At 42.7% G+C, this 13,629-nt stretch overlaps 1 protein-coding gene across 1 annotated transcript in view; it reads right to left on the bottom strand.

The window, feature by feature from the left end:
* The window catches only part of SNTB1 (syntrophin beta 1), a 278,226-nt gene that overhangs the window by 21,497 nt on the left and 243,100 nt on the right, over positions 1 to 13,629 (bottom strand). The window lies entirely within an intron of this gene.

The following is a 13,629-nucleotide window of genomic DNA, read 5'->3' on the forward strand; positions in this document are numbered from 1 at the left end:
TCTCCACTCTGATGGCTCACAGGCATATTAGACTCCAGATAAGCTACAGTCATATTTCATAAGGCCTTTAAGATCTTAAGAACCCAATACTTGAGTTCTAAGTTAAGTAACACCAGGATTCCCAAAGGGCCATGTCTACTGCAAAGGAGAGGAAGTTTATACTGGGAGTCAAAACAGTATTCAAAAGAAATAGTCATTTAGATTGGAAATCGAGGGTCTATATACGGAAAGGTTTCCTAACAATGCCAAAGACAATGAGTTTGTCTGGAAAAGAGAAGATTTTGTGTGAGGAATGGAAAAGAGGAAAGGGTAAGCATAAATGTTTGCATTATCTGTGGAAGTGTTCAAGCATGGGTTAGATATTGACTTCCCCAGGGATGTTAAGAGTATTCTCCCCTCAAAAGCCCATGTTTCCATCAAAGCAATCTCTGGACTTTGGCTAATCTAGGCGAGAAAACCATACTTGGAGCAGATGTCTTGCTTTTTGGAAGCCAAGATGAAGTAAGTGCCCTTCCAGCAAGTCTGAGGTTGCCTAAGCTGGCAGCCAACAGAGGTTCTTGGGTGCTTACTCTGTAGGGGTTGTTGCTTATGTATCAGAGTTGACAGCTCCTGGGTAAGAAGATAGATGTTGGGGAAAACAAACTTCTGTTGCCAGCAAAGTGATCTACTGGAGCTCAAGACCATTTGCCATCTGATCTCCTCTTTGATCTCTTTCTGGAGATAGGCATCCCTCCTCTGGATTCCCACACATCATTATCAATCCATTTACCTTACTGTTTCATAATCACCACCTGATTTCTCTTACTAGACCTTGCTGTCTTTCAGGGTAGGAGCCTGGTCTCCTCTCTCTTTAACTCCCTGGAATCTAGCACATGGTAGGTGTTCAATAAATGTTGGCTGGGTAACTGCATGAATACATGTTTTTCAAAAGGTTTTTAACATGTGAATTCAGTTTTGCAAAGGAAAGTATACACATACACAAACACACAACACAACACAATTCTGAAATATTCTGACATTCAGGGCCAGTGAAATGGCCTCCTAATGTGCTCTTTATTTGTAGATCATACTTGGAAACACATTACTGTAGCCAGATTCTGGGAACTAAGTACCAAGTAAATGTCAGCTGGACATTAAGATTTCACAAATCGTCACTTGGACATTTGAAAAGGTAAGGCTAAAACCTGTCTGCCTGGCTTTTTCCCATTCTGCCAGGAACAGCCTTTTTACATCCCTTCCAAGATTCTTCCCAAAGATCTGTCTTGATCTGCAGTCTCAGGGGGACTCTGAAATCGCTTTTATTTATATTTCAATTATTTTACATTTTAAGCTATGTGTGTATCCTTAAAAATATGACCATCTGTCTCTTATATGTGGCAAGAACTAAACTATAGTAACCAAGAAAATGCTGTCTCCCAAGAGAAGATAACTTTCTTACCCAGCCAGAAGAAAATACTGGCACCCTGGGACGGGGTTTGAAGCTGCAATTCACACCCAGTTTCTAAGTATTATCTGAAACTGCTTGAGAAACGCAAGGACATGCTTTGTTCTTCGCAAAATTGATTAGTTACAAAATTCAGAAACACATTCCCATGGTTGGAAGCAAAGCTACAAATCCTGGAAAGATTTTACATTTCCCATTAGCCAGGAGTGTGAATAAGTGAAAAAATAAATAGGACCGTATAATATCAGAGAGGGGCAACAGAATGAAGCCATAGGTAGGAGGAGGTAAAGCAGAAATTCAGATACCTGGATTCAAATCCCAGCTCTACTACTCATTATGTGACCTTGGCAAGTTCCTTAAACTCTCCATGCCTTAGCTTCCTCAACTGCAAACTGGGGATAATAATATGGTCACCTCATGGTGGTGTTGTGAAAATTAAATAAGTTAATAAATGAATATTGCATGGAGCAGTACTTGGCACAGAATACATAGTAATAGCCATTATTGTCATTAGAACATAAGTTTGATCAAGGTAGAAATTTTTATTTGATTATTCCCTGCTGTATTCCTAGCACCTAGAACAGTTCTAGGCACATAGCAGGCACTCAGTATCTGTTAAATGAATGACTAAATGAATAACTAGAATATAAAGAGAACAATTTCCCAAGAAGTTTGTGATTAATGACTACTACATAACTCCTCTCCCACTCTCAGCCCTTCGACCAAACAAAGCAGTAACTAATGCTAAATCCAAAGAACTTGGGTTTATGTCCACTACATGCTAATTTCCAGATTAATTCAGCCCTGAAAAAAAGTGATCTTGAAAGGTAGCTGAGATTAGATGTTTTATGAGAACAGCCTAACATCCATTTCCTGCTTCTCCTTTTAAATCTATCTTTAGTGACTGGTGTTTTCAGTAGTAACTTGGTTGTTTAGGGAGGTAGAGTTACCTTCTTTTGATCTGGGGGATAGAAGTTGCCTATTTTTTGAAAAAGTGAAAGTTGTTAAGATTTTACATTCACGGTCAGCATGGATCCAATTTGAAGACTTGTACATAAATGCGTCCCTAAGCAAGATAAAAATAATTTATAAAATGTCTTTAAATTACTTTAAATGCCCAATGTGATGAATTCCATGAGGCTTAAACTGGCTGCATGATAGAACCACTTGTGGGTCAAATCTTTATGACATTGGGGAACTCATTCCTGCAGGACATCAGGCCAAGTGTTTTTCTCTCCACTGACTACTGAGGTATCACATTGCATATTGCTTCTGGATCTTCAAATATGCCCCCTTAGCCTGACTAGTTTTGAACAAAACAAAACAAAAAATCCCCAAAAACCTGTCTTTCAAGAAATGCTTTTGCATTAATTTAATTCTGGAGAAGTATCAGAGAATGTTGCATAAAATGTTCCATACAAAAACATTATTATTAATATCCTTAATTAAAACACAAACAGTTACAGCACACAGATTCAGCCAAATTAGTAAAATTACATATTAGGTAACTGGGTTGCTAAGCAATATTACATCCTCATTTTACTTAATTGCTGTAATTAGCATCTCCCAGCAGATGCCACAATGCAAGCCACAAAAAAAAAAAAAAAGAAAAAAAAGCAACTGGCCAGATCGCTTACATGGTTCTGGCAATCTCAAATACTTTCATCCACTGGCCACCCCTAATGGAGCCTGGGCATCAACAGACCCTTCAGGAAAGAAATGAGGGTCAAAGAATCACTAACAAGTACCAAATTGTCAGGTGAGAGGGGTTTCCCAGGAACACTCTCTAACTCCCTGCGTCATTTCCCCCAGCTAGGAGTAGCCAATCAATTGCCTCATTTATATCTTCTAACCTCCTTTCATCTGGGCCGGGTGCGGTGGCTCATGCGTGTAATCCCATCACTTTGGGAGGCCGAGTCAGGCAGATCACCTGAAGTCAGGAGTTCGAGACCAGCCTGGCCAACATGGCGAAACCCTGTCTTTACTAAAAATACAAAAATTAGTCAGGCTTGATGGCGGGCACCTGTGATCTCAGCTACTTGGGAGGCTGAGGTAGGAGAATCGCTTGAACCCTGGAGGCAGAGGTTGCAGTGAGCCGAGATTGCGCCATTGCACTCCAGCCTGGGCGACAGAGTGAGACTTCGTCTCAAAATAAATAAATAAATAATAAATAGATAAATAAACTCCTTTAATCTGAATATGGTGGTGAAAGGCAAGGTCCCATGTCTCAGAAAGTTGATACTGAGGGATATTGACTATAAGAAATGAACAACTTAGTACAGGTGAATAAGCAGCAAAACAGCTTGGTGTCAATTCCTGACTATTCTATTCAGTGGCATTATCCAGGTAGATTTCTGGAGACAAGTGACTGTCCTCCATACCTTTCTTTGTGCCCTTGTGACCTGCCACGACCATCTGCCAGTAGTATTATGGACAGAGAAAAGCGGATGTTCACCAGGTGAAAGGTTGTGTGGATGCATTATCTTGTTTAATTGCCGCAACCCTTCTTTGAAAGTGGTATTATGAGCTGCACTTTATAAACAAGGAATCCATGGTTCTATGCAGTGAAATAACTGCTTAGGATCCCACAGTTAGTGTCGAGAATTTGAACCCACGGCTATATGACTACAGAGTCCATACTCTTTCTATCACACAAAAAAAGGGCCAAGCTCCAGCTCACCATCTATAGGTGGGGAAGGAAACAGAAGGGAAAGAGGCTGGGCGCAGTGGCTCATGCCTGTAATCCCAGCATTTGGGGAGGCTGAGATGAATGGATCACTTGAGGTCAGGAGTTCAAGACCAGCCTGACCAACATGGTGAAACCCCATCTCTACTAAAATACAAAAATTAGACGGGCATGGTAGCACATGCCTGTAATCCCAACTACTTAGGAGGCTGAGGATCACTTGAACCCAGGAGGTGGAGGTTGGAGTGAGCTGAGATTGCGCCACTGCACTCCAGCCTGGGTGACAGAGTAAAACTCCATCTCAAAAAAAAAAAAAAAAAAAAAAAAGAAAAGAAAAAAAAGAAACTTGAAAGGAAAGATTACAATGCAGACTTCAGGTCATCCATGGGTTTAATTTATCCCTGTGCTGCTCTTCTCCAGAGGTAAACAAGACTTATAATCTGATGGATATTCTCACGTCATGACAGTCCAACATCTTGGGAAATTTTTCCTTTGAAGTTAACTTTTTTTTTATTATTTAGCAGTCTTGGAGCTATACTTTTTAAATAATTTTTTGAATCTTTTAATTAACTCATATATTCTCTTGTCTAACTGTGCTTTAATTAGTTCAACGTATGTCCCATTGTGTGTGTAGAATACACAGTATAAAAAGATCTTTAGAAATGTCTCCATGTATGGTAATGACTAAAATCAGTCCTATTTTAATGGAAAATTGAAACCATGAACAAATAACCTGAACAATCAGCTCTTATAACACTCGGCTTTTCCTCTATTTCATACCGCCTCCAGATATTCTCCTACCATCAGCCCTGGCTACTATGTTGGCCACTAATAGGAGCCTATCAAGTTTCTCTAACTGAAATGAACATTCCTACCCCAAAGAGGAAGCCATCTGCAGGCCTCCTGTCTGTGGAGCTGTTACAAATAGCATTTAGAGATAGCTCTGTTGTGTGTGCCAAGGAGTTCCAGTCTCCCGACTCCATCCTACCCTCCCCAAACCCATCCAAACAGCCAACAATTTCATTAACCTCAGTCCTTAGAGCTCGATTACTGTGATTTAAGACACTGGGATTCCCAGATAAAATGCAGAGTCAAATATGTCAAAGTACTTACTTTAATTTCAATTATTTTCTCTGGTCTTTAACAATTGCTAACATTTATTAATCACTTATGTCTCAGTCATATGTTTATATTTACATATGCTATCTCAATCAGTCCTATCAATCACTGTATAAAATGGAAGACACTACCGCCCCCTTTGTTCAGATGAGGAGACTCTGATTCTCAGAGACTGGTATTTTGCCCAAGATTGCATTGCAAGTAGAAGTCTCAGGATTCAATACCTGGTTTGTCTGATTTCAAAGTCCATGGATCTCCTCACTTCTTATATCCCACCCACCACTCCTGAGGTGCTCCTGGTTAGCAGAAGGGAGGGCCAGAGACCAGACACTGGAAGATCACTAGGTATATGGGGACAAATGGGATGGCTGGGTGTGGAAGGCAAACCCCACACTTTTCAGTTTGACAGCATGTAGATTATTGGGCATATAAATTCCTTCATGTCACCCCAGGCAATGCCCATAGAATATGCCCCACATTTTCTACCAGTGAGGATGCCTCCCAGGGTTAGCATGGAAACCACAGGCTGATTGTAATTTAATGTTTGACAAATGCAATTGGCCAAACTTTCTAGTGAAAAGAATTCCTAAAATTTCTGAGGCTGGCCTGAGGCAGCTACTACTTTTAGCACTTAGAAACGGGTTAATTGCAGGCAACCCGGTTGGGTCCCCATCCACCCTTCCACGCTGTGGAAGCTTTGTTCTTTCGCTCTTCACAATAACCCTTGCTACCGCTCAAAAAAAGAAAAAGAAAAAGAAAAAGAAAAAGAAACGGGTTAGTTGCTTAGGCACCAAGGATTACCCATCAGGTTTAGCAGAAATATTCAGCCTGCCTGGTTCCCAAGCCGTCTGGGAGTAGAGAAGTGCACATTCTTCAGTTCCCCTTTCAAGGCAACCCCACACCCTTCCCTCAGGCCCATGGGACAATAAACTGGGCTCAGAGCAGTGTCGCCCTTTTTACAAGCTCTGTGTTCCCGAAACTCCCCACCAGCCACTGGGACTGGGTGTGCAGAATTTCTGGGTTAAACCTCCTCTATAACTCCAGAAATAATGTGACCTTAATCCTCACTCTCTGTAGACCCATCTCATTTGCCAATTATGATGACAGTGACCAAAAAAAAAAACAACACTCTTACTCCATACAAGTGAGCATACCTTTTTTTTTTTTAATGTTCAGCAATATCAAATAAACTTTGGCTAAGCAAAAAATGTTCTCCCAAGGACTCATAAAAAGCTGAGGAATGAGAATTGCTAAAATTACAACTTGTTTGCAAACTTCCTGAGCGCACTGCTATAAACTGTACCACCAATGGACTCATAGGGGCACCATTGAAGTTTGGCAGTGGAAGAGGAGAGATGACTGCTCGTAAACATCTCTGCATGGCAGTTGACACCAGGAACATGTTGTGAGCATTTCTGGTGCCACTTCTATGAAATGCAATCAAATTTTCATCCTCCAGAAAAATACAAATTAGATGTGCCTGGGCCTAAAAAGAAAAATCCAAGCAAAGAAACGCATCAACTATGAACTCTTTGAGGGCATAACTTGAGTTAGAAGAAAACTGTTTCCTACTGGCTATAGTCCTGGCCACTCCCTCTTGTGCTAGAGAAAAGACTGAACGAAGCTCCCTAGCTCTGCTACAGGGAAGAGAAGGGGACTGACAGTCACCTGGCCCTACTACGTGTGTTTATGAAAAATAAGGCTGGCCGGGCATGGTGGCTCACGTCTGTAATCTCAGCACTTTGGGAGGCCAAGGCGAGTGGATCACTTGAGGTCAGTTCGAGACCAGTCTGACCAACATGGTGAAACCCCATCTCTACTAAAAATACAAAAAAATTAGCCAGGCATGGAGGCTCACACCTGTAATCCCAGCTACTTGGGAGGCTGAGGCAGGAGAATCACCTGAACCTGGGAGGCGGAGGTTGCAGTGAGCAGATATTATGCCATCGCACTCCAACCTGGGCAATAAGAGCAAAACTCTGTCTCAAAAAAAAGAATTATGTACATAGGTCATTGAATGGCATTGTGCCTCTTTCCACCCAATTCATGTGTTGAAGCCCTAACCTCCAAGGTGACTGTATTTGAGATAGGGCCTAAGATGAGCTGGTTAAAGCTAAATGTGGGGCCCTGATATGATAGGATTAGTGTCCTCAAAATGCTAAGAGACAATAGAGAGCTTGCATTCTCCCTCCATGCACGCAGAAAGTACAGGTCATTTGAGAACATTAAAATAGGGCAGCCGTCCCAGGAAGATGGTCCTCACCAGAAACTGATCATGCTGGCACTTAATCTGGGGCTTCCAGCCTCTAGAACTGTGAGAAAATAAATACCTGTTGTTGAAGCCACCCAGTCTATAGTATTTTGTTATGGCTAATACACTCATCATATTTTAATTTTCACAACTGCCCTGCAATAGATATTATTATTCTGGTTTTTTTTTTTTTTTTTTTTTTTTTTTTTTGAGACAGAGTTTTGCTCTTGTTGCCCAGGTTGGAGTGCAATGGCGTGATATCGGCTCACTGCAACCTCTGCCTCCCAGGTTCAGGTGATTCTCCTGCCTCAGCCTCCCAAGTAGCTGGGATTACAGGTGTGAGCCTCCATGCCTGGCTAATTTTTTTGTATTTTTAGTAGAGATGGGGTTTCACCATGTTGGTCAGGCTGGTCTCGAACTCCTGACCTCAGGTGATCCACCCGCCTCGGCCTCCCAAAGTGCTGGGATTACAGGAGTAAGCCACTACGCCCAGCCTATGATTCTATTTTTTAGATGTGGAAACAGATCAGAGAGAAGACGTCACTTGCTTGTGGTCATAAACTGAGGCTTGCCTGGGCAAAACTGCAGTGTGCACCCAGGTCTGTCAAATCTGATATGATGAAACATTGTTTTCTCTCTCTACCAGCAAATCCAATGGTCTTCCATTTATTAAGGAGATATTTTTGGAGACATTTTGTTGGCTTATTTCTTAATTTTTTAGTTTCTGCTAACAGGATGGATTTTAAAAGTTTTTTTTTTAGCAGGTGGTATAATGATGACCTGTGAATTTTAGTTGGTTACAAATTTTCAGTGTGATGGAGTTGTTTTAAAAATGTAGCCAATGTATTTATAAATCCGAAAATAGAAGAGGGGTTAACAAATTAGAAAATACTAAATTTATTTAGCACTTGCCATGTGTCAAGCACTATTCTAAGCAGTTTACATGATCTAGTGTAATCCTTATAACAACCCTATTAGGCACATATAGATATTGGGCACATATTACTGATGAAGGACTTGAGGCAAAAAGAGATTACAAAACTCGCCCAAGGCTCCAAGGCTTGGTAAGTAGCAAGGCTGGGATTCGGAGCCAGGTTGTCAGTTTCCAGAACCCACGCTCTGGAGCATTCGTGTGATGGACACTATGCAGCCATGAAAATAAAGCTAGGAAAGAATGCAAAATACCAGGGAAAATGCTAGAAGGTCATCTAAGTGAAAAGGAAGGGCAGCAGCACATCACATTTTAGGAGCTGTTGATCACTCTGTGAGGGCCGGGACCCAGGACAGCCTTAGAACTGATCCACTGGTGGTCATCACAGCTTGCGGCCAAACAGCGCTTCTGAAGAACCACGGGGGAATAAGAACCACATAGTTGCTGTGGAGTTCCCCACCCACCATGCTGTGGTTTGAACGTCTGTGTCCTCCCAAAATTCATGTTGAAACTGAAGCTCCAATGCAAAAGTATTAAGAGGTAGGACTTTTAAGGAGGTGACTAGGTTATGAGGGTCCCACTCTCATGGATAGGATTAGTGCCTTATAAAAGGACTTGGGGAGCCAGGTGTGGTGGCTCACGCCTGTAATCTCAGCACTTTGGGAGGCTGAGGCAGGCGGATCACCTGAGGTCAGGAGTTCGAGACCAGCCTGGCCAACATGGTGGCCTATTAAAATACAAAAATTAGCCAGGTGTGGTGTCTCTGTTAAATACAAAATTAGCCGGTGTCTCTATTAAATACAAAATAGAGACCGGTTGTGGTGTCTCTATTAAATACAAAAATTAGCCAGTGTCTTTACTAAAAATACAAAAATTAGCCATGTGTGGTCGTGGGTGCCTGTAGTCCCAGCTACTTGGGAGGCTAAGGCAGGAGAATCACTTGAACCTGGGAGGTGGAGGATGCAGTGAGCTGAGATCGTGCCATTGCACTCTAGCCTGGGCGACAAGAGCAAGACTCTGTCTCAAAAAAAAAAAAAAAAGGGTGGGGGAGGCTTGGGGAATCTGTTAGTCCCTTTTTGCCCTTCCACCCACCTGAGAACAGAACAACAGGCTCCATCTATGGAACCGAGAACATGACTTCACCAGACAGCAAATCTGCTGGCACCTTGATCTTGGACTTCCCAGTCTCCAGAACTGTGAGAACATTTCTATTATTTATAAATTACCCAGGCTAAGGTATTTTGTTGTACCAGCCCCAAATGGACTCGGACACACCACAAACCCCTGAGAAGATGGGAGGCAGCAGCACACAATCTTCTAAATCAATAGTTCTCAAACTGTAGCCTGTGTCAGAAACACCTGGAGGCTTGTTAAAATCAAAGATGGACTGGGTCCCATCCCCAGAGTTTCTGATTCAGTTGGTCTGGGGTGGAGTTGAACATTTGCTTGTTTAACAGTCCTAGATGGTGCTCCCGCTGCTGGGCAAGCCAGAAACTCTAGGTCTCTGATTCTATCCACAACTCTGTCCTCACTCTGCGTGATTAGGGGTAGCAATTCCCTTGATTGTTAGCTGGAATAAGAGGCCACCTGTTGCATGATTTATTTGTCAGGAAAGAAAACTTTTATATATGATACACTCAGCCAATTCTAAGAGCCATGGAAACTCTAGGAAATAAGGACATGCTCTTAGGAAGCTGTATAGAATAGTGGATAAGAATCAAAAGGTAGAAACAGAATCTCAGGTCCATCTCTTACTGTTACTGTTGCATGACTGTGGTAAGTAACTTAACTACTCCGTTCCTCAGTTAACTGATCTGTGAAATAGGAATAAAACCTTAACCTTATGGGGTTGTGAGGGTTGAATGCAGTAACCCTGAGAAACATTTTCCTGATGTTTGTTAAAAGCACATTCTTCTGATCCACAACCCCAGCCTAAGCCAGAATATCTAAGGCAGGGTTCTGAAGACCTGAATCTTAATAAACAGCCAGGTAATTCTCATATTGGGCAAGGTTTGCAAACCCTAATAGAATCCACCTAAAGCATGTAGCCTTGATCTACGCCAAATAAGGGCCAGCCACTACTTCATTACAGGGTTGAGCTACTTTTTTTTTTTTTTTTTAAAGAGACAGGGTCTTGCTGTGGACCCAGGTGCTGGAGTACAGTGGTGCCATCATAGCTCATTGCAACCTTGATCTCCTGGGATCAAGCAATTCTCCCACTTCAGCCTCTTAAGTCACTGGGACTACAGGTGTGCACCACCATGCATGGCTAATTGTTTTTTATTTTTTGCAGAGACGGATCCTCCATGTTGCCCAGGCTAGTCTTGAACTTCTGGGCTCAAGCAATCCTCCCACCTCAGCCTCCCAAAGTCCTGGGATTACAGCCCAGCTTGATCTATTTTGAAAATAATATTACCATGGCCTTCTTGATAATATTACCCAAGGTGATTCGTTAGTAGACACAGTATAATAAATTTTTTAAAAACATAGCTCTATATCCATAAGTAAAAATTATACCATACCTTTATGATTTGTGCATATTACTATTTATAAATTAGACCTCAATACAAGATTTTTAAAATAAATTTTTAAAAACAGGAATGGATCCTCTTCTTTAGAAATATACAAAGACAAATAATACTACTAGACAGATTACATACTTATGTGGTCATATATAAAGGACACGGTGCTGTATATGGCTGTACAGAATGCATCGGAAGTAAATGAAAGAGTCACTTGTTGAACTTAAATAAGTGGCTAAAAAAGCAGTCAATGGAAGTGCTGGGGTAACCTCTGCAATGGAAGGATTCTGTTTCCCTTTGAATGCTACCATTTCTGGCACGGACCATCCCCTACAACCCGCCGGAAACCAACAGCATCAGCCCAGCTTCCCACCTCAGAGAGCCACCTTTATCCACAAGGAGATAAGAGTTTCTATTTCAGCTGGGGTGGACACTGCCTCCTACTGCAATTCATTGGGAAGCTCAGCCTGGAGCTGCAAAGGGGCTACATCTCCCTGGCATCATCCCACAGAGAAGGCAGGGGACATTTTTTTCCCATTGTTTGCTTTCTAAAAGTCTTTTTCTAGGTACCTCCACAGGGTCTTGGAGAGAAGTTGATCAGGACTGATGCTCTGGTAGCTGACGCTCAAGCCAAAAGGTCAGTTAAAAATCTATTTTATCAAAGTATATTTTCCTTTGGCTTTGGAGACAATGGCATTCCAGTGAGTGTTTCACAGATAGGGATTCTGACAGAGGGAGCTGGGGTGATGAGGCTGGGGTTAAGCACTCTTCTGGAGGAAGGAAGACTAGGATGCAAACTCCCAGCTCTGCCATTTCCAGGCTGCCACCCAGGAGCAGGCAAAAGCTCACCTACTACTTCGAGAGGATAGAGTGAGAATGAATAGCCAGTGCCATCTAAGATCCCGGACATACTCTACCTCATGGGCTACCAGCCAGAGACCAGGGCAATCCTTACAGGCCTAATTGTATCATTCCTCATAGGGCTAATATCCACACAGAATAAGATTTCCTCTTGCAGTTCAGTGGTTAAGCTGGGTAATTTGGGAGAGGGACAGTGAGTTGAGGGGACAACTATTACAACCGGGTCTGCTTTATGGTTGCATCGTAGACACTGATTTTTTATTTTTATTTTTTACTACATCTTCTATTTTGTTTGTTTGTTTGTTTTTGAGATAGAGTCTTGCTCTGTTGCCCAGGCTGGAGTGCAGTGGTGCGATCTCGGCTCACTGCAATGCCGCCTCCCAGGTTCAAGCGATTCTCATACCAAAGCCTCCAGAGTAGCTGGGATGACAGGCACCCACCACCATGCCTGGCTAATTTTTGTATTTTTAGTAGAGACAGGGTTTCACCGTGTTGGCCAGCTGGCCTCGAACCCCTGACTTCAGGTGATCTGCCTATCTCGGCCTCCCAAAATGCCAGGATTACAGGTGTGAGCCACTGCGCCCAGCCTGCATCTTCTATTCTAAATGATCACAGTGATGCACTGAAGAGGTTTCCATTTCCTGTTTGCATATTGGATGCAGGCTTATGGGTTTAGGCTATTCATCTGCTTTACTCTCAGTTCAGACCTGGCACCCCTGTCACTTGTGAACCTGTAGCAGACACTTTCAGTGCTCCACTCAAACCTCTTCAGGTCCCATTTACTGTTTCTGCACATCCATCCCTCCTTCTGGGCCTTTGCTTTTAAGGAATCACACTTAGGACTTTCCTGCTTGTGCAGAAGCCTGAAGAGCCTGCGAGACGACATCTCTCCAGGCAGCCTCAGCTGTCCATGGACTGCTGTAGGAATGTACAGGTCCAGTCACTTGCCTGAGTCGGGACAAACTTGGAAGGAGTCGTTTACATGCTCTAGGGAAGTGCTGTCTGATAGAATTTTGGTGGTGATGGGAATGTTCTAGATCTGTGCTGTTCGAAATGGTAGTCACTAGCCACAGGTGGCTATTGGACCCTTGAAATATGACTAAGGAGGGTGAGGATCTGAATTTTTAATTTCACTTAAATTTAATTACTTTAAGTAGCCACATCTGGCTAGTGGCTACCATGCTAAGCAGTCTAGCTCTCAAGACCCCTGTAAGGTCAGGCTGAGGCTGAGACTTTGCCTGAAATCCTAGCCTCCTTGGCTCCTCTCTCTTTTTGTCCTTCCCCTCCTCCCTTCCAGGCTTCTCCTGGGAGCATTTGCTTAAGAACTCATTGCCACTTCAGTCCTTGTTGCCTTCTCTGCTTCTGAAGAACCAGACCGAAGGCAGAGCCTTTCTCAGTCTCCTCGTCTTACCAGGGGGTTGAAGTCCCAGGGCTAAACCTGGTTACAGGATAGGAAAGCTGAGAAAAAAACAAAAGAGGGGAGACTCCTGGGGAGCAACTTATCTCTTCCTGTAGCGAAGTACTTTGTGTCCTCACAGAAATTTGGTTTTATTTTTATTTTTTTTCTTTACAATGGAATGAGGATCACTGCAAAATTGTTTGGATTCAGCAGTCACTCCTTGGACATTTGTTATTTGACACCAAATATAAAAATATCTACCCAGATCACACTCATGACTCTTATCATCCCCAAAGACTCCTGCTGTTCCCCATGGTTCCAATTTCAAAAGGTAGAAAAGGATACGCTAGTGAAAAGTCTTCCTCCCCATCTCCCACCTCTGTGTCAACCCCCTGTGGTACCAAGGCACAGGTATG

This window comes from Pan troglodytes, chromosome 7 (assembly GCF_028858775.2).
Source record: "Pan troglodytes isolate AG18354 chromosome 7, NHGRI_mPanTro3-v2.0_pri, whole genome shotgun sequence".
Taxonomy (NCBI): domain Eukaryota; kingdom Metazoa; phylum Chordata; class Mammalia; order Primates; family Hominidae; genus Pan; species Pan troglodytes.